This window comes from Scyliorhinus torazame, chromosome 1 (genome assembly GCF_047496885.1).
Source record: "Scyliorhinus torazame isolate Kashiwa2021f chromosome 1, sScyTor2.1, whole genome shotgun sequence".
Lineage (NCBI taxonomy): Eukaryota > Metazoa > Chordata > Chondrichthyes > Carcharhiniformes > Scyliorhinidae > Scyliorhinus > Scyliorhinus torazame.
In genome coordinates, this window is record NC_092707.1 from 81,149,451 (window position 1) to 81,171,669 (window position 22,219).

General features: G+C 48.2%; 1 long non-coding RNA gene across 1 annotated transcript in view; it reads right to left on the reverse strand.

Annotated features, from left to right (window-relative positions):
* Positions 1–739: 739 nt before the first annotated feature.
* LOC140429540 (uncharacterized) overlaps positions 740–22,219 on the reverse strand; it is a 195,045-nt gene continuing 173,565 nt past the window's right edge. The window contains exons 3-4 of the long non-coding RNA XR_011949118.1: positions 5,638–5,772; positions 740–880 (exon numbers count right to left, since the gene is read on the reverse strand). This is a non-coding gene — a long non-coding RNA (uncharacterized lncRNA). The remainder of the gene's footprint in view (positions 881–5,637; positions 5,773–22,219) is intronic.

Below are 22,219 nucleotides of genomic sequence, written 5' to 3' on the forward strand. Positions count from 1 at the left end.
CCGCATCATAGAATATGGAAGAGGAGGGGGTGAAAAAGTGTCCTCCAAGGTCTTTGCTTTGGCTCATGATTCAGTGACCACGCCACACCCTGAGATGGGAATGTGTGCGCAATAAGACAGGACAGCAGCAGACTTGACTTATGGTCAGGGTAACAAACTGACACTCGTTGCCTAGTCCACACATGGGCAAAAGGGCACTTCAGTGACAGTAATTACTTCCAAGAATGGCAGAACCTGAGGTGATAATTAAAAGCAAAATATTTGAGGAGAAGAAAACTCCTGTGGCATTTGACCTGAAGCCCCCATTTCTGAAGCCAACAGCTGTGACACACTAACTCAGTATACAGGTCCCCAGGCTGGTTTATAATTGAGAAATCAAAGCCGATGGTGCCTGGTTAATTGTGGTTACTGGCATGGCCACGTGAGAGCCCGGGCACTGAATTATGACAGATGATCTGAATAAAGACTACAGAAGAATCTGAGGCAAATCAAAGGAGTGGGAATTAGAGTTCAATTTTTATTAGCTGAAGGAATTTTGCTGTTTTGAAATTTTACTGTGCTATATTACGAGCAAGCACTTGAAATTCTTGAAATTCTTTCGTCCGCTACTTTAAGACAAGTGATACCCTCTTTAAGAATATTTTCCAGGCATCGTAATTACTGTCCGCCAGTGACTGCAATCATTTTTTTAATAAAAGTTTTTTATTGGGTTTTTGAACAAAGTATATTTACCGTTATATACACAGGATAAGAAACATACATAGCTGTAGTCCAGAAGTGCCTTACAGCAGACAATGTATGAAGTTGATGATGCATGAACAGAGTCCTAGCAGCTCTCCTTCGGAATCCACACTGCACACTCTTGTCGCTTTAGGAGACCCTGAATAAAAAAGTGCCAGCTTTTAAAAATAGTCCAAAGGACAGGACGACTGTTACACATTCCCAGAATTATCCTGACAATCCCAGGAGAACATTTTCTTGTATTGTCACTTGATGGCCAATGGGATTGCTTGCATTGAGTTTGACAAAGAGTCATAGGGCTTGAAGCGTTAACTCCGCTTTTTCTCCTAACTAATGCTGCCCGACCTGCTGAGTCTTTCCAGCGTCTTCCATTCTTGTCACTGATTTATCATCGCTGGATTTTGAATCTGGGTAAGGGCCCGGGTGGTCAGTAATGGAATGGGGTTACGAAGTTTGGGAATTCTTATGACCAGGTTGGAAGGGGTGAACTGACTCCTTTCTTCGTCCCACTCCTTAGTTGGTAACAACAGAATTTGAATTTGAAACCGGTATGGCTGCCAATTCAATATATACTTTTAACTGTGTCACTTAGGTTATATTACCATTCGTGGTGATATGTTGTGTTCTTTGTCTTTTCTTCTAGAATGATCCGATGTGTTGTTGACAAAGAATCCACCAATCAAAAGATTGAAACAAAACGTATTTATTATAAAACTATTAATTCAATGAAGTTTGCGCACTCTACTGAGCTGCAGTTAATAATTAAGTAATATTGAATCTGTCTAGCAGTACTCAATAATCTAAATAATCTCTAACTGCACTACCCGTACCAGCCTCCCCGAACAGGCGCCGGAATGTGGCGACTAGGGGCTTTTCACAGTAACTTGAAGCGTACTTGTGACAATAAGCGATTTTCATTTTTCATTTTCATTTCACTATGATCTAACTTTGTGTTAATTCTGTCTAATCTAATCTTCTCCAAATGCTGTCACCATACTTTCCCCAATGCTACTCCCAGAATTCCCTCAGGTCTGACTTAAATACAGCGAAGTGGTGGCGCCATCTAGTGTTTGATTTACACAGAGATGTAATTATTAACCCTTCACTAACCTGACTATATACATATCATTACAACTTACTTTAAGAAATAAGCCAGCCAGGTTCCTCAAGTTAGCAAGTAAAAAGTTAGTTGCAATTGCACAGCTAACCCCATTCAGCCTGTAGCCATAGCGCCGAGACACCCTGCCCCAAGATTTGGTGAGGTGGACCTGGGGAAGCTCCTAGATGTGGTCGAGGCCACGTGGGATGTCCTGTTCGCCCGAGGGTCCGGCGGGTGAGCCACAGGACAGTCAGTGCAGCCTGGGAAGAAGTGGCAGCGGCCGTCAGCCCAGGCAGCATGACCAGGAGGGCTGGTCTTCAGTGCCGCAAGAAGGTCAACGACCTACACCGGGCAGCACGGGCGGGTTGACACCATCTCCCCCCCCAACCCTGCATGTTCCCCCAACCCTCCCTGCATCTTCCCCTTCTTCCCCTTTAACCACCCCCCCCCAACCCTTCCTTCACCACCACCCGCACCACTGTGAACCACGCATGTGGCTAACGATGCCGTCTCTGTCTCCACAGGAGAAGCTGTCCCACAATGGGCGCACATTGGCACAATGGTTAGCACTGCTTCCTCATAGCTCCAGGGACCCGGGTTCAATTATGGCCTCGGGTGACTGTCTATGTGGAGTTTGTACTTTCTCCCCGTGTGAGCATGGGTTTCCTCCAAGTGCTCTGGTTTCCTCCCACATTCCAAAGATGTGCAGGTTAGGTCAATTGGCCATGCTAAATTGCCCTTTAGTGTCCAATTGTTAGGTGGGGTTACTGGGTTACGAGGATAGAGTGGAGGTGTGGACTTAAGTAGGGTGCTCTTTCCAACAGCTGGTGCAGATTTGATCGGCTGAATGGCCTCCTTCCGCACTGTAAATTCTATGATTCTATGATTCTACAATCGTCGAGAGAGAGCCCAGACTGGTGGCGAGGTACTAAGAATCCTCATGACCTTCGAGGAACGGGCCCTGGAGGTGATGTGGGTGTTCGAGGACAGAGTGGCCATCAATGTAGGTTAGCTCATGTCGCAGAGGTGAGGATCCACCGGGCCTTCCCGGAGGACCTGTCAGACATGAGTTGTTAATGCCATACAGACTGACCCATCCTTCCCACTGCCCACATGTCCATTCTCTTGCAGGTCCTCCAGCCGAGGTGTAACAAGGTTGGTGAAGGAAAAAGTGAAGAGAGGAAATTCCAGTCATGAGTGGAATACCCAATCAGTGGGAGCCCAGTAATTTATTTTCAGCTTCCAGCTAAGTTAAAATAAGCAGAGTAAAAAATATCTTTGACTCTTGCATTCAAAAAGAGATATAAACTCTTTGAGTAATCATCGAAAGGAACCAAATTTGTCGGTCACAATGATTGTGCACCAATTGAAGATCGAGCAATTCACAATAGAAATTGTGTTTGCTGTTAACTGAAGTGTGATTCTTGTTGTAAGTGTATCTTTGAGAATATAATCTCCAATTTATTTCAATATCTTTTGGAAATCCTAAAAAAGAACCTCACAAATGTACTTGGGAGAACTCTCTCCTACTTCAATTATGATTAATGCATGGTTCAAATGCTGCAAAGAAACGTACAAACCCTAAGAATGCACAGATGTGGTTAACTCTCCATTCAAGGGCGAATTGCCTGAGGAGGTGTCGATTTTCTGTCTTGGAGCTTTGCAGAGATGACACTCATGTCACAGGTTTTACTCATAGTGCATAAAAATATCCACTCCATTTTTTGTGAAATATATACTTATGCGGCATTATTTATGCGGCATTATTTATGCGGCATTATTTGTCTCTCGCCATATTTTGGACAGAAACTTCAGTTACTGCAAAAATATATACTGCTGAAAATGTTTTCAAAGATGATTTGGGATCATTTAATATTTATTCATAAATTCCCCGACTGGTCATCCAACTGCAATAATAAAACAATTTAGATTAATATAATGCCTTTATTTGAGTAAAATATCTCATGACAATCCCAGGGGGATTAGAGAACACAATATGACACCAAGCCACATAAGGAGATATTTGGCCTGATCCCCAAAGGCTTGGTCAAGAAGGCAGGTTTTAAAGAGTGTCTTTAAGGAGGAGATTGGGGGAGAGAGGTGAAGAGGTTTAGGGAGAGTATTTCAGAGCTTGGGGCCTGCGATGAATGTCGGAATTTCAGGTACATATTGTATTCTATGTATCTGATGCAATAATGGTTAAAAGCCTGGGTTAGTATGTGTATGCATCTATTGCAGCAAGGTTTTTTAAATATCCTGGTTTAAAAGACAGGCAGACACTGGGGCTACAGAAGGTAGAATTAAGGCATCGTAAACCGTGATCATCCTTATTTCAAACCATGCTTATGTTTAAATGGACAAGCCTAATGGATTTTAATTATGATTTCTGGGAAGTAGATAATTAGAGACATTGGTCGGAATTCTCTGGCCATTGCGATTCACTTTTCCCGCTGGTAGTGCACTCCCGCCCATGGGTTTCCGGGCAACATGGGGTGTCTTCAATGGGAAACCCATTGGGGAGGGGGTGGTATAGGTGGCCCAGGGCACAGCACGGTGCTGGGCAAGGGTTGATGCCAGGCGCATTCCCGTGGAGTAGGTCCAGTGCCAACTCACCAGCGCAGCCTGCTGTATGTCTTTGACCTTCTTGCGGCACTGGGTGCTGGCCTGTTGGCCTTCCTAATGACACTGCCCAAGCTGACGGCCACTGCCGCTTCCTCTTCGGCGGCACTGGCTGCCCTGTGGCTTACCCTCTGGGACCCTCGGGGGCATAGGACTTGGCCTCGACCGCCTCTAGGAGCCTCCCCAGGTCTGCATCCCCAAACTGTAGGGCCAGTTGTCTCAGAGCCATGGCTGCGAGCTGAGTGGGGTTGGCTGTGCAAGACCAGTTTATGCGCTGCGCTACTTTGCTAGCAGAGGGCTGGTGAGCGCGGTCCTGGCGAATTAGCTGGCGAGTCATGATATGCGGTGTGAAAACCGTGGAGACTTGTTAAGTGGACCAATTAATGTTGGATTGTGGTGACGACCTTGCCGGGCCGAGCGCGGGAAGCCCGCGGCAGTACCCGCTCGCTACCGCACTTGGAAACTTTTTCATTGAATCGCGCCCAGGATTTTTAATTGACTATAGATGTGGGGCACATCTATCTCATGCCACTTTGCTGTTTTTTGGGCCTCGAGGTGTTTCTCGCCGCTGAGACTGCACTTAGAGAGATTTGCTGCTGGCTAGGAGGAAAGGCTCCTCCCAGATCAGCGCGCTATTTTGGATGGCTGCCCCAATCTCTGCCCCCTCACACCCCCCCCCCCCCCCCCCCACCCCCACCCACTTTCAGGCCCCATTCTGTTTTGACCCCCTCGGCAATCCTGGGGAATCGCCCGGAAACCCAGCCTCAGCCCCCTCTACCTGATAAGCCCCTCACCCTGGGCCCGACCCCTGGCAGTGCCAACCTGGGTACCCTGGAAGTGCCAACCTGGCACTCTGTCACCTTGGCAGTACCACCTTTCCAGGGTGCCCAGGTGGCACTGCCAGGGTGCCAGGCTGGCAATGCCAAGGTGCCAGCGTGCTGGGGGAGTGTCAGGGTGCCACCCAGCCCTCTTCCCGACCACCCAGGGGTGCCCAATGGCCTGGAAGACCCCCTCAGGTGCCGTTATGACAGATCCATGTGTGAATTCCGGACGGCTGGTGAATCTGGCATCCGAATATTTAAATGAGCCATAAGACTCATTTAAATATTCAGATCCAGGTCTTGCCGTGCGAGCGCAAGATCCAGAGCGTGCCGGGTGGAACGAACCAAGTGACTCACGTTTGGCCCAGTGCCTATCGCGGAGTCCGATTTGGGGCTCGTGCGTGATTCGCCCATTGTGCCCGGATCCATGCTGGGTGCAACAGGGTCATTGAATCGCACCCGTGGATTTAATTGAAGTTTGGACCATTGAGACTAGAGAAAACAGGAAATAAGATGGTATAAATCAGGAAAACACTAAACTTGTACGAAGAGGCGAAGACTGTTCACAAACACAATTGGGAAGCCATCTTACAATCATGCTATCTAATTTTAAACTTGTTTTTCGATATTCAGAAAGATGTTGGTTCAAGTCCCACTGATCACCTGAGCACAGAATACACATTGACACTTTGGTGCAGCACTGACGGAGTGCAGAATTGGCAAAGGTATCAGGCGAATTTCTCCGTTTCAGAGACTAGGTGCTGACAATGGGCCTGAATTGCGAGTGTTCATGCTGCTCCCGGAATAATTCAGGTCCTGTTAATGGGCTAGCACTGGCACCACATAAGTTCACGCAATTCCCCTGCATGCCGATCCTCATCCCAGCCAAGATGATGGCACTGGTTGCGCTGGAGCATGCCCATCCCATTGATGGGTAAGCTGGAGCCAGAAGACACCTAGGACGGTAGCCTGGGGGGTCACCCATATGACCCGTGGCGCCAGGTTCCCCATGGCAGTCAGTGGCATGCACAGCCAGATGGCTGCCTCGCAGGCTGTGGCAATGTTGGTCCCTGCCCCTCCACCCCGACTCCATGACCCATCTCCTGGTCACCCCTACTAATGCCCCGGCCCTGGCAGATGCCCCCCCCCCCCAGCCAGCGGCACAACTATCAGCACACTATAGCGATGTTGGACTGTTCTCGTACCCCCTCCTTCCGTGGCACCTGTTTCCCAATTTTAAATACCACAAGTGAACCTCACCATCGGTAATTCTGCCTGGTGGATAGGGGAGCATCGCTGGTGGCCTGGAAATTGCCAGGTCGTGCCCGTTAATGATATGCCAATGGCGCTTACTGTACAATTTGCATGCCCACGCAGCATGCAGTGTAGAACACATTCACGCCGCTGTCAAGGGACCAGAGCATGGCATTCTGTTCAGCACCCAGCGCCAACCTCGATTTACGGCTGACGTGCAATTCTCCACCCAATCATGTTTCGCGATTCTGGCGTCAGCTGACAGCGAATCCCGCCCATCATCTTTTAAGTGAGGTACTTACCTAAAATTCCCATATGTTTGGAGTAAGGTCTCTTGGCAGTTTATGAAGAAAAGGAGAGAGATCTCCCATCCTTCTGCCCTCACTCAAAGAGCTCTATCATCAACATCCTGGGGGGTTACCAGAAACTGAACTGGACTAGCCAGATACACACTGTGGCTACAAGAGCAAGTCAAAGGCTAGGAATGCTACGACAAGTAAATCAACTCCTGACTCCCCAAAACATGGCAACCATCTACAAGGTGCAAGTGAGGAGCGTAATGGAATACTCTCCACGCACCTGGATGAGTGCAGCCCCAACAACGCTGAAGAAGCTCAGCACCATCACGGACAAAGCAGCCCACTTGATTGATACCCTTTGACCAATCTCTGAACCACCAGCGAACAGTGGCAGTTGTGCGCACCATGTACAAGATGCACTGGAGGAACTCACCAAGGCACCCTAGAAAGCACCTTCCAAACCCATGATCACTACCACTGCCATCTTGAAGGAGAAGGGCAGCAGATACCTGGGAACACCACCACCTGGAGGTTCCCCTCCAAGTCACTAACCACCCTGACTTGGAAATATATCGCCGCTCCTTCACTGTCGCTGGGTCAAAATCCTGGAACTCCCTCCCTGTGGGTGTACCTACACCTCAGGGACTGCAGTAGTTCAAGGAGGTAGCTCACCATTTGTAGGGCAATTAGGGATGGGCAATAAATACTGACCTAGCCAGCGATATCCACATCCCCAAAATATATTTTTTTAAATGATCTGTCCATAGATTAACTTGCGACTTGTGCAGCTTTGCTGTGTGAGTTTGTCTGTCCTAGTTAATGCTGCAACTGCAGTGACAGAACTCCAAACAAATTTATTGGTTACAAAGGACTTGGGACATGCTCAAGATATGAATGGAGCCCTATAAATATACGCTCTGTCGTCCCATTTTTATAAATATTCTAATCATTGGACGGCTAAGAAAATAAACAAATTGGACCATGAAAGCTTTCATTTTTGGATTAGCTTTTGAAAAAAAACCCACAGAAATAATTCCGCTCCAGTTCTTGAACTGCCACTATCAGCTTGCGTTCGCGCCCATGCTATCAACTGAAATTGTAATGGATTTTCCCATGTGTTTTAGGAATAGAGAGGGGGATTTGAGCTGATTAAAGCTCTTGGCTGTGCTTCATCTTTTATTTGGCTTCCAGTTGCCCTCTTCCAACATAAATCATTCAGGAATGTTCTCTGTCATCAGATTGCCCTCCAGACACACAACATGGTGCTTGCTCGGCTAACCAAGTTCCTGTTTATATTCTGCAATGTCCCCAGTAAAAAATAACACACGCTGAGTGAATGCAAAATAAAAAAAATGAGAAATGCCACTTACTGTAGGAAAGCAGCAAAATTGGGTGATAGGCCCTGAGGTGCAGAGCATGCCAATCTCGCATTCAATCCATTCACTGTCAAACTGGTCATTCACAGCTGGGGGTGACAGTCCCAAGCACTAAAATTGGCCCCATGTTTCCATTTCCAATCGTTCTCCAATAACTATCATTCAAAGTGTATATTCACCAGAAACCAATGAGATTTTCAGGTTTTGAATTGACCAATTCGACTCTGTAAAATGATCATGACTTGCCACAGTGTGATTTGAACTCATGGCCTCCCTGTTATCGCCCATCACACTCCCTGAAGGGAACATGTCTTTTTCTTTTGGCCAGCAATGAGAGATTCTGTTCGAAAGTGTTAAGGTATGCATTAGAAAAGACCAGCCCTCCTGAATTTAGATAGGACACAACATTGTGCAAGAAATCATCTCCCTATTTAACCCACTGACATAGACTAGGTTCATTCGTCAAGAACAGTCACTGAGTAAAGATTGAGTTGCATTGTTACAATATCCTTCATGTTGAATTGTCTTAAGGTGCTTTTCACCATGAATTATTGTTGAAGCTGAAGTATAGTGACTGATACCCAGAGGTAGTTAAGGTATAGTTAAAAGGTCTGGATGTGCTCATTGACTAGGCTCCGATGTCGAGAGTGACCACTTAGCCATGTATTAGTAGATGGCATTACCTGAGGAAACTATTTCTCAGCAACATCCTGAGTGTATGCCAACATACAAAGTAAGAGCAGGAATAGGCCACTCGGCCCTTCGAACCTGCTTCGCCATTCAATTATATCATGACCTATCTGATTATAACTTCATCCCCACATTCCTGCCTACCCCCTGGTAACTTTTCACCCCCTTTCATATCTAGTATCTATTCAGCTCTACTTTAAAAATATTCAAAGTCTCTGCTTCCACTGCCTTTTCAGGAAGAGAGTTCTGGAGACGACTTCCGCTTGTGACCATGGAGTGATTGGTCACATAAAGGGCTGTTCCTGTTCAAAGTCACAGAAAAGGGCTCTTTTTACCCAGATCCGGGTGGAATTTTGATGAAAGGCATAGGTGAATGTTAGAGGAGTAGTTTACCCCTGGAATGGTATATCTTCTGATCACCGGACCCTGCAGAAAACAGTGAGAGGTTTGGCTGGAAAGTTGAAACAGTCTTGTGCTTCACAGACAGTCTCTTCCAGCATGCAGGCGGGGGAGGGGCAAGCTGTAAGGCCCCAGATACAGGAACTGATGACTTTAATCAAGGAGAAATTCCATAAACAGAGGAAAGAAATGCATGAGGATCATGCAAAGGCCATTGCAGAATCTGTGGCACCCCTGAAGAGTACTTTGAAGCGGGTGGAGAGGTGTTTGGAGGTGCAGGGGTCACAGATTCGGGAGATTGAAGGAGTGATCTCGGACCACAGCAATCGTGTGGTGGCTCTGGAGACGGAGGTGGGGCTCCTAGGAGACCTTTGTAAAACGCTGAGGGCAAAAGTGGAGGAGCAGGAAAATGCCTCGAGAAGACAGAACCTGCGAATAGTGGGCCTGCCTGAAGGAGTGGAAGGTGTGAGTGCCACGAGGTACGTCTCGAGGGTGCTGGCGGGACTGGTGGCAGAAGGGGTGCTGGATAAGGCATCTGAAGTGGACCGAGCGCATAGGTCTCTGAGGCAAAAGCCTAGAGCTGGGGAGCCGCCTCGGGCGGTGATCCTGAGACTCCATCAATTTGTGGAGAAAGAGAAAATTCTACGGTGGGCCAGGGAGAAGCGCAGCTGCGACTGGGAGGGAAATAACGTCCGGATTTATCAGGACATCGGAGCCGAGTTAGCAAAACGGCGGGCAGGTTTCAACAAGGCCAAGGCGGTGCTGTACCGGTGGCAGATCAGGTTTAGGGTGCTCTACCCGGTGAAATTATGGGTGACGGTTGGAGGCCGGGAGTATTATTTTGAGACCCCAGAAGCGGCCGAAGACTTCATTAAGGAGCATAAACCGGGAGAGAACTGAGTGGACAATGCTTGGGAACCGGGGTGCTGGCACTATGTAATGGTCGGGAGCATGTTTGAAGTTTGTGGGGAGGGGTTTTCTGTTCAATGTTGAGATTGTAAGGAGTCGTAGGGGTGAAAAGTTTATGTGGGGATGGATGTTCCCATCCCCCCTCCTGTTTTATGGGACTGTTTGTGTTTAACATCTGTTTGTTTGCTTTTGGAGAAGGCTACCTGGAGTTCAGGAGAAGTCCTTGTTGGATGGGGGAGGGTAAGGCCAGCAGGAGGCCTTCTTCTTTGAGCTGAGGAGTGGGAGGGGGGGGTCATTAGGATGTGCCTTTGGGCAGGGGCAGCCGCGCTAGCAGGTTATGCTGGTGAACGGAAGTGAGGTGATGGGGAGGAGGCCAAGAGGGGTGGACGAGGGGAGGGGGGAAAGGGGAAGTGGGGGGGGGAAAGAAGGGGAAGGGGAAAAGCGCGGGGGGGGGTAGTTTCTCAACGCGGCAGGGGGTGAGAGATGACATGATCAGGACGAAGAAAGGGGCCATCTGGGATGGGCTAGATACAGAGTGGAATTAAAGGGGCAGGCGTTAAGTGGGGAAGATGATGGACGATAGAGGGGATTGGAGGCGCAAGCCTCTGGTAATGTTGGTAACGTGGAACGTCCGGGGACTGAATGGGCCGGTTAAAAGGTCGCGGCCGTTCGGGCACCTCAGGAGCTTGTAAGCGGGGGTTGTCTTTTTGCAGGACACACAGCCCTGTGAAGGACCAGGTTAGGTTAAGGAACGGGTGGGTCAGCCAGGTTTTTCACTCGGGGTTTGATTTGAAATTGAGGGGTGTGGCGATTTAAATGAGCAAAAAAATGGGATTCGTGAGTGCGAAGGAGGTGAGGGATCCAGGTGGGAGATATGTGATTGTGAGCGGGGTATTGGAAGGGGCACCGGTAGTATTGGTAAATGGGTATGCCCCAAATTGGGATGATGTGGGTTTTATGAGGGGGTTGCTGGCAACAATCCCGGATTTGGCCACGTACCAGTTGATCATGGGAGGAGATTTTAACTGTGCCCTAGAGCCAAGGGTGGATAGATCGAGCCCCAGGTCGATGGGTAGGGTACGAATGGCAAGGGATCTGGGGGGGTTTCTGGAGAGGATGGGTATGGTGGATCCATGGCGCTTTTAGAACCCGGGGGAAGGGAGTATTCATTCTTTTCACACGTCTATAAGGTGTATACGAGGATAGATTACTTTGTAGTGAGTCGGGAGATTTTGGTTGGGGTGGAGGGGGCAGAGTATGCGGGGATAGTTATCTCGGACCATGCACCCCACTGGCTGGATATTCGGTTCAGTACGGGACAAGAGCAGAGGCCGGGGTGGAGGTGTGACTTGGGTTGTTGACGGATGGAGGTTTGTGTGATAAGGTGCGGTTGGCGATTAGGGATTATGTGGAGTTCAATCAGAATGGGGAGGTGTCAGCGGGCATTTTTTGGGAAGCAGTGGTCCGGGGAGAAATTATCTCATTTACGGTTTGTCTGAATAAGGAAAGGAGGGCGAAACATGATCGTCTAGTGAGCGAGATATTGGAGGTGAACAGGGAATATTCAAGGGTGCCCACTGTGGAGGGATTGGTGAGGAGGAAAAGGTTGCAGCGGCAATTTGACAGGCTGACAACGGGGAGGGCGGTAGGGCAAGAGGGGTGCAGTACGAGTATGGGGAGAAGGCGAGCCGCAAGCTGGCGCACCAGCTGCGGAGGCAGGCTGTGTCCAGGGAAATATTGAAGATCCGGACTGTTGCTGGGGATGTGGTGTCAGAGCCAGGGAAGATAAATGAGGCATTTAGAGAGTATTACCAGGGACTTTATGAGGCAGACCAAGGAGGAGAGGAGGGGGACATGGGGTGGTTTCTGGACGAGCTGGAATTCCCCAGGTGGAGGAAGCAAAGAGGCAGGCGTTGGAGGGACCCCTGGGACTGAGGAAGGTGCCTGGACAGTATCAGAGTCTGAAGTCGGGGAAAGCCCCTGGGCTGGATGGGTACCCGGCAGAACTTTGTAAGGAATTTGCGGCGGACCTGGCACCACATCTGTTGGGGGCGTTTAATGAAGCGCTGAAGAAGGGGGAGTTGTCGGAGACGATGAAGCAGGCAGAAATCACACTAATTCCCAAAAAAGGGAAGGATCCGGTGGAATGTGGGCCGTATGGACCCATATCACTATTGAACACGGATGTGAAAGTATTGGCTAAGTTGTTGGCGGGGAGGATGGAGGATTGTGGCCCGGGGGTGATTGCAGAAGATCAAATAGGCTTCGTGAAGGGCAGGCAGCTCACCAGGAATATAAGATGGCTGTTGAATGTGGTGATGAATCTGTCGAGAGCTCTGATACCGGAGGTGGTGTCCATGGACGCGGAGAAACATTTGATGGGGTGGAGTGGCGGTACTTGTTCAAAGTTTTGGGAAGGTTTGGGTTTGGGCCAAGATTTATGGCATGGGTGCGGTTGCTGTATGTGGAGAAAGAGCGAAGGTGAGGACAAATGATATGAGCTCACGAAGCTTTGACTTACACAGAGGTACAAGGCAGGGGTGCCCACTGTCGGCGCTGCTGTTTACGCTGGCCACAGACCAATTGGCGATAGCTCTCAGGGGGTCGGCAGAGTGGCAGGAGATAATGAGGGGACAGAGGGAGCATCGGGTGTCGCTCTTTGCCGATGACCTCTTGCTGTATGTTTCGGATCCGTTCGAGAGTATGGGAAAGATTATGGGCCTGTTGGGGAGGTTTGGAGGGATCTCAGGATACAAGTTGAATGTAGGGAAAAGCGAGATATTCCCGGTGAATGAGCTGGCACAGCAGGCTAATTTGGGGGGATGCCATTTACGGTAGCGCGGGAATGGACGGTGCTCCATAAGTGGAACTTAACGAAGCTGGTGGAGGAGGCCAGGGAGGATCTTAAGAGGTGGGATACACTGCACTTAACGTTGACGGGGAAGGTCCAAGTGGTGAAAATGAATATTCTGTCGAGGTTCTTGTTTATCTTTCAGGCTCTCCCGATCTTTATACCAAAGGCCTTTTTTCAGAAAGTGGACACAATCATTTCTGACTTTGTATGGGCGGGGAAGGTGCCGAGGGTGGGGAGTACTCTGCTTTAGAAACAGAGGCAGCAAGGGGGGGTTGGCGTTGCCAAATTTGCTTCATTATTATAAGGCGGCAAATATGGACAAGGTGCGGCAGTGATGGGAAGGAGAAGGGTTAGAGTGGGTTAGGATGGAGGAGGAATCTTGTAAGGGGTCTAGTTTGAGGGCTATGGTGACGGCAGCATTGCCAATGGCTCCGAGTAGGTATTCAGGGAGCCCAGTGGTGCAATCCATGGTGAAAATATGGAATCAGCTGAGGAGGCATTTTAGGGTGGAAAGGATGTTGGTGCTAACGCCACTGTGCGAGAATCATGGGTTTGAGCCGGGGGGGGGGGGGGCTGGGGGGGGGGGGGGGGGGTGGATGGTGTATACAGGAGGTGGAGGGAAGTGGGGCTGGTCAAGGTGAGTGATTTGTATTTGGAGGAAGGGTTCGCAAGTCTGGAGGAGCTAAGGGAGAGGGTAGAGCTGCCGAGGGGTAGTGAGTTCAGGTATATACAGGTTATGGACTTTGCACAAAAGGTCTGAAAGGGGTTCCCTAGATTGCCGTGATGCACCCTGCTGGAGTGACTGTTGCTTCCGGATGTGGAAGGGTAGGGAAGAATTGGGGATACATATAAGTGGCTGGGGGAGCAGGGAGGCGAACAGGCGGTGAAGATCATGGAGAAATGGGAAGCAGAGTTGGGAATGGAGATCAATTAGGGAGTATGGAGTGAGGCACTGCAAAGGGTAAACGGGACCTCCTCTTCTGCAAGGATGAGCCTGATACAGTTTAAGGTGGTGCAAAGGGTGCATATGACTCGGGCGAGAATGAGTGGGTTCTTTCAGGGGGTCGCAGATGAGTGTGAGAGGTGTGGGCGGGGGCCAGCGAATCATGCGCACATGTTTTGGGGTTGTGAAAAATTGAGAAGATTCTGGGTGGGAGTGTTCTCGGTCTTAGCCAGGATAGTGGAGGAGGGAGTGGACCCAGACCCTTTGGTGGCGATATTTGGTGTTTCAGAGAAGCCAGAGCTCATGGAGAGGAGGAAGGCCGATGTCTTGGCCTTCGCCTCCCTGATTGCACGGCGACTAATTTTGCTGGAGTGGCGGTCGGCATTGCCACCGGAGGTAGCAGCATGGCTGGGTGACCTGTATGACTTCCTGTGGTTAGAGAAGATAAAGTATGAGTTAAGGGGCTCAGCAGGGGAGTTTGAGAAAAGGTGGGGGATGTTTGTGACGGTGTTTGAGGGGCAGTTCGTCGTGGGGGGGTGGGGGGGTGGGTGATGGGGAGGGGGGGTGAAAAAGGAGAAAAATCTGTACGAACTGTGTAGTTGATTGTTGGGAAGAATGTTTCCCGGGGTGTTTATTTGCTGTAACCTACTTTGATACAAGTTTGAATAAAATGCGTTAAAAAAAAAAAGAGAGTTCCTGAGACTCACGACCCTCTGAGAGAACAACATTTCTCTTTATCACTGCCTTAAATAAGCAACCCTTTATTTTTAAATAGCCATCCCTAGTTCTAGATTCTCTCACAAGAGGAAACACCTTCTCCACACCCACCCTGTCAATACTCCTCAGGATCTTAAAGGTTTCAATCAAGTCTCCTCCTACTCTTCTAAACTCTAGTGGATCTAGGCCTAACTCACCCAACCTTTCCTCATAAGACAATCTGATCATTCCTGGTATTAGTCTAGTCAACCTTCTCTCAACTGCTTCTAATGCACTTACATCTTTCTTTAAATAAGAAGACCAATACTGCACACAATATTTCAGATGTGGGGCGAGATTCTCCGCCGGCAGGATTCTCCGTTTTGCCGGCGCCCGGGGGATTTCCCGACGACGTGGGGCTGCCCCACATTGGGAAACCCCATTGACCGGCTGACGTAACGGAGCATCCCGCCGGCGCTGCGGGCGGAGCATTCTGCCCGTGGTCTCACCAATGCCCTGTTCAACGGAAGTATAACCTCCTTTTTGTAATCAATTCCTCACAATAAATGATAAACGAGCACAGGAGGGAACACAAGCATCAAAATGGAGACAAACATGTATTCCTTTCAAATCACTGGACAACATTGTAATTATTGACACACTGGGCTTGAACTAAAATTTCTGAAAAATGATTTTCCCCACCTAGCTGGAAGTGCAGGCAAACAAAATGAACTGCTCCTGAAATAAATCTTAGCAGATTGCACCGTGCCTTGTTTCACAAATTGAAATGAAATGAAATGAAATTAATGCCATTGCTTCTACCTCATATATATTACAAGATGCTTCTTGTGACAAATCTAGTAGTTTCTATCTTTAGATAAATATAAATAGAATGTGGTTTGATATTTCATAATAGTATGGAGAGTGCAGCATTGTTGGAGGTGCAGTTTTTCATTTGTTACATTAAAACAAAGCCTCTACTGTAATGTACTTGTTGGATGGCCTGATGTATTACAAGAACACTTGTAGTTGAAATTATAATTATTAACATTAAGTGGGGGTAAACTATATCCAAAACAACAGATGAACAACAGCACAAGAATGCACATGTAAGCTCCCTCTTTTACTTCCTCCTGCCAATGTGAGGGGTCACCTGACTTTACAATCACTTGTATACTAGTGAGACTCCTAGCGGTTAGTCGGTGAATTACAACACAACCATGATATCAGACTGTGGAGATACCGGTGTCGGTGCGGTTTGTTGCTGTGGCGCGTTGGAACTGTTCCAACACGCCACAGCAACAAACCGCACCGACCTACTCAGAAGACAAACATGGGACACAATGGACAGAGGACCCTAAGTCGTCCAGTACTTCCCCGGAGTGGAGAAACTACGACATCTTCTTCGCAGCCTTCAACACGTCATCGATGAAGACAAACATCTTGCCAAGGTCATCCCCACTACTAGCCTTCAAACAACAGCGCAACCTCAAACAAACAATTGTTTGCAGCAAACTACCCAGCCTTTAGAGCAGCGACCATGACACCTCACAACCCTGCCATGGCAATCTTTCCAAGATGTGCCAGATCATCGATATGGACACCACCATTATATGTGAGAACGCCATCCACCAGGTACGCGGTACATACTCGTGCGACCTGGCCAATGTTGTCTACCTCATACGCTACAGGAAAGGATATCCCGAAGCGTGGTACATTGGCGAGACTATGCAGACGGCTGCGACAACGGATGAACGGACATCGTGTGACAATCGCCAGGCAGGAATGTTCCCTTCCAGTTGGGGAACACTTCAGCAGTCAAGGGCATTCAGCCTCTGATCTTCGGGTAAGCGCTCTACAAGGCGGCCTTCAGGACGCGCGACAACGCAGAATCGCCAAGCAGAAACCTATAGCCATGTTCCGCACACATGAGTATGGCCTCAACCGGGATCTTGGATTCATGTCGCATTACATTCACCCCCCACCATCTGGCCTGGGCTTGCAAAATCCTACCAACTGTCCTGGTTTGAGACAATTCACATCTCTATAACGTGTGATTATCCCTCTCTCCAGTTGCTCCGTTTGGACCTGTAAAGACTTAATTACCTGCAATGACTCGCATTCAAAGTATCATCTTGCATCATTGACTTGTCTATATATATGTTTCTGGAACCCACCTCTTCATTCACCTGAGGAAGGAGCTGTGCTCCGAAAGCTAGTGGTTCAAAACAAACCTGTTGGACTTTAACCTGGTGTTGTAAGACTTCTTACTATGATATCCATGATGTGCAGATGCCGGCGTTGGACTGGGGTGAGCACAATAAGAAGTCTTACAACACCAGGTTAAAGTCCAACAGGTTTGTTTCGATGTCACTAGCTTTCGGAGCACTGCTCCTTCCTCAGGTGAATGAAGAGGTATGTTCCAGAAACACATATATAGACAGATTCAAAGATGCCAGACAATGCTAGGAATGCGAGCATTAGCAGGTGATTAAATCTTTACAGATCCAGAGATGGGGTAGCCCCAGGTTAAAGAGGTGTGAATTATCTCAAGCCAGGACAGTTGGTAGGATTTCGCAGGCCAGATGGTGGGGGATGAATGTAATGCGACATGAATCCCAGGTCCCGGTTGAGGCTGCACTCATGTGTGCGGAACTTGGCTATTAGCTTCTGCATGGCGATTCTGCGATGTTGCGCGTCCTGAAGGCCGCCTTGGAGAACGCTTACCCGGAGATCAGAGGCTGAATGCCCTTGACTGCTGAAGTGTTCCCCGACTGGAAGGGAACATCCCTGCCTGGTGATTGTCGCGCGATGTCCGTTTATTCATTGTTGCAGCGTCTGCATGGTCTCGCCAATGTACCACGCTTCGGGACATCCTTTCCTGCAGCGTATGAGGTAGACAACATTGGCCGTGTCGCACAAGTATCTACCGCGTACCTGGTAGGTGGTGTTCTCACGTGTAATGGTGATGTCCATGTCGATGATCTGGCACGTCTTGCAGAGATTGCCATGGCAGGGTTGTGTGGTGTCGTGGTCACTGTTCTGAAGGCTGGGTAGCTTGCTGCAAACAATGGTTTGTTTGAGGTTGCGCGGTTGTTTGAAGGCAAGTAGTGGGGGCGTGGGGATGACCTTGGCAAGATGTTCATCTTCATCGATGACGTGTTGAAGTCTGTGAAGAAGATGTCGTAGTTTCTCCGCTCCGGGAAAGTACTGGACGACGAAGGGTATTCTGTTGGTTGTGTCCCATGTTTGTCTTCTGAGGAGGTCGGTGCGGTTTTTTGCTGTGGCGCGTTGGTACTGTTGATCGATGAGTCGAGCGCCATATCCCGTTCGTACGAGGGCATCTTTCAACGTCTGTAGATGTCTGTTACGCTCCTCCTCGTCTGAGCAGATCCTGTGTATACGGATAGCTTGTCCATAGGGGATGGCTTCTTTAATGTGTTTAGGGTGGAAGCTGGAGAAGTGGAGCATCGTGAGATTATCCGTGTGTTTGCGGTAAAGCGAAGTTCTGAGGTGACCGTCCTTGATGGAGACGAGTGTGTCCAAGAATGCAACTGGTTTTGGAGAGTAGTCCATGGTGAGTCTGATGGTTGGATGGAACTTATTGATGTAATTGTGTCGTCGTTTCAGTGATTCTTCGCCGTGGGTCCAAAGGAAATAAATGTCATCAATGTATCTGGTGTATGACGTCGGTTGAAGGTCCTGTGTGGTGAGTAGGTCCTGTTCAAACATGCGCATGAAGATGTTGGCGTATTGGGGTGCGCATTTGGTCCCCATGGCTGTTCCGTGCGTCTGGAACACCTACTACCTGTTTAGGTAGATTAACGAAATGGACTGCTCTGACTGATTAGTGGCCTGAAGACGTTTAAAGGCTCGTTCAGCTTTACAATTGATTTTTTGCCTATCCTTGCTGTGTACTTTGACTCTTTGGAGATTAGCAATGGACTTGCACATGGTATGTCAGAGTGCTTTAGCTGCACAATGGACTTGTCTTTGGTTCTTCAAACTCCATGTCTATAATGGGGTTTATTTTAAGGCGATCCATGGCTGTGTCGTCAGTTCAGCTGCACTTCAGTCAGGTCAGATTGGTGTTCCATTAGTTTCTTTAGATTCCAGGGCCCTTGATCACCTTCTTCTGCCCTGGGTTCATTCATTTGCTGCCACCATGTTGTATGGGTTTGTTCAGGAGCTCTTACTATAAGGTTCAGAGACGTGTAAGGTTGAAAAGTAGTGTTTATTGATAGCACATAATTATTTACATATGAACAAAGTACAGCCCAGTCTTGGAGTTAAGCCTATGCTGACTTCTCCTTGAGTAACTCGATACGATTCTGTCTCCTGTCTCCTGCCATGTGTCTCTTTCCATCATACTGTGGTTGGTACAGTTCTCCAGTTCCACATTAACCTGTGCTGCATCAGACACCCTGATACTACACCACCACCCCAGGTCTTTTCCCAACATATTTACAGTACAATCACTTGTTACGCACTGTACATTCTTCTTCACCACCCCCTGCACTCCCCCAGCCCTCCAAGTCTTCAGATGGTCTAGAGGTTTGACAATTCTATGCCATTATATGGCAGTACAGGAATGTTCATGAGGCCAGAATTAGAGAAGCACAGATATCTTTGAGGGTTGTGGGCTGGAGGAGATTTCTGAGACAGGGAGGAGCAAGGCCATGGAGGGATTTGAAAACAAAGATAAGAATTTCAAACTTGAGGCATTTCCAAACCAATTTGTTCAGTGATCACATGTGTGATGGGTGTACAGGACATTGTGCGAATAGAGGCACAGGCAACAGTTTTGGGTCACCTCAGGTTTATGGATGATAGAATGTGGAAGTCCAGCCAGGAATGTATTGGAATAGTTGAGTTTAGAGTTATTGAAAACAAAATTAAGGTGAGGGTTTCAGCAGCAGATGAGCTGAGACACAGGCAGAGGTGTGGCCTTGTTACTGACGGCGGAGGTATGTGATCGGAAACTGATCTCAGAGTCAAATAGGTCAGTGCAAAGCTATGAATTTACCCCTGCAGTGTCAGGTTATCAGCTCCCACACTGAGAACTATCTGCAATAGACTTATAACCCTTACAAGCCCCCAGACAGACATTCGTTCTATCAATCTGGTCCTCATTTAAACCGACTTCGAGAGCTGAAATGCCTGCGTGCTAACTCATTGAAAAATAAATGGCTTTTAAAATTGCACAACATCTATCAGATTAGCAGCCATGTGGCAATCATTGCATTCTCACTTATGCAATTGGCTGTCGGAGGTGTTCACCCCCATCCACCACCACCACCCCCCCCCCCCCCCACCCCACCCTCCCCGCCCCTGCCAGTTCTGTGTGATTTCTGGCCACTTGCCACGCATCACATATGCCTGGCGCTATCAAAGACCATCTGATGTACAAATGTGACATCGGTATAGCTGCCAGCATTGCTCTATGTGTTTACCCCAGAGGGGAAATGTGTTCCTCTTGCATTCTATCAGTTAGAGCTCTTGCAAATCACGGTTGATTCACAGAGGGCCTGGCAGTTGGAGGTTGCCTGTTTTATGCATGTTATCAAATCATTACAGTGCTTCTCTCTCTCGGAATGTATGAAGAAAGAGTGCCGGTGGCAGATATTAAAGGAAACGGCCGATGATTAGATACACTCGACAAGCATTATCTTTAAGGTGAACTGAGCCAGCGGCGGGACAACATGAATAACAGTAAGGAAAGCATTTCATTGGGATGGTCACAAAACTGGACGAGTATTCCAGAGCCTTAGAATAATGATCCGGAGTTCGAATCCCACTGTGGCAGTTTGAGGATTTGAAATAAGTTTTAAAATAAACAAGAAATAAAAAGCTGGTATCTACAGAAGTGAAGATATTAAAGTATTGTAAAAATGGAAATGTTCCACAAACTAATGGAATGAAATGTCCTGTTAAAATCTGGTCTGCCACATGTCATCATTGGCTACAGGAATAGTGCCAGAGGACTGGAGGACAGCAAATGTGGTCCCTTTGTTCAAAAAGGGGAGCGGAGACAACCCCGGCAACTATAGACCGGTGAGCCTCACGTCTGTAGTGGGTAAAGTCTTGGTGGGGATTATAAGAGACAAGATTTATAATCATCTAGATAGGAATAATATGATCAGGGATAGTCAGCATGGCTTTGTGAAGGGTAGGTCATGCCTCACAAACCTTATCGAGTTCTTTGAGAAGGTGACTGAACAGGTAGACGAGGGTAGAGCAGTTGATGTGGTGTATATGGATTTCAGCAAAGCGTTTGATAAGGTTCCCCACGGTAGGCTATTGCAGAAAATACGGAGGCTGGGGATTGAGGGTGATTTAGAGATGTGGATCAGAAATTGGCTAGCTGAAAGAAGACAGAGGGTGGTGGTTGATGGGAAATGTTCAGAATGGAGTTCAGTCACAAGTGGAGTACCACAAGGATCTGTTCTGGGGCCGTTGCTGTTTGTCATTTTTATCAATGACCTAGAGGAAGGCGCAGAAGGGTGGGTGAGTAAATTTGCAGACGATACTAAAGTCGGTGGTGTTGTCGATAGTGTGGAAGGATGTAGCAGGTTACAGAGGGATATAGATAAGCTGCAGAGCTGGGCTGAGAGGTGGCAAATGGAGTTTAATGTAGAGAAGTGTGAGGTGATTCACTTTGGAAGGAATAACAGGAATGCGGAATATTTGGCTAATGGTAAAGTTCTTGAAAGTGTGGATGAGCAGAGGGATCTAGGTGTCCATGTCCATAGATCCCTGAAAGTTGCCACCCAGGTTGATAGGGTTGTGAAGAAGGCCTATGGAGTGTTGGCCTTTATTGGTAGAGGGATTGAGTTCCGGAGTCAGGAGGTCATGTTGCAGCTGTACAGAACTCTGGTACGGCCGCATTTGGAGTATTGCGTACAGTTCTGGTCACTGCATTATAGGAAGGACGTGGAGGCTTTGGAGCGGGTGCAGAGGAGATTTACCAGGATGTTGCCTGGTATGGAGGGAAAATCTTATGAGGAAAGGCTGATGGACTTGAGGTTGTTTTCGTTGGAGAGAAGAAGGTTAAGAGGAGACTTAATAGAGGCATACAAAATGATCAGGGGGTTGGATAGGGTGGACAGTGAGAACCTTCTCCCGCGGATGGAAATGGCTGGCACGAGGGGACATAGCTTTAAACTGAGGGGTAATAGATATAGGACAGAGGTCAGAGGTAGGTTCTTTACACAAAGGGTAGTGAGGCCGTGGAATGCCCTACCTGCTACAGTAGTGAACTCGCCAACATTGAGGGCATTTAAAAGTTTATTGGATAAACATGTGGATGATAATGGCATAGTGTAGGTTAGATGGCTTTTGTTTCGGTGCAACATCGTGGGCCGAAGGGCCTGTACTGCGCTGTATTGTTCTATGTTCTATGTTCTATGTCCAATGTCAGTATGGTTGACTCCTAAGTGTTCTTTGACATGGCTGGGGATATTACCTTGTTGTTAAAGATAGACAATAAATGTCAGCCTTGCCATATCCTGAGAATAAA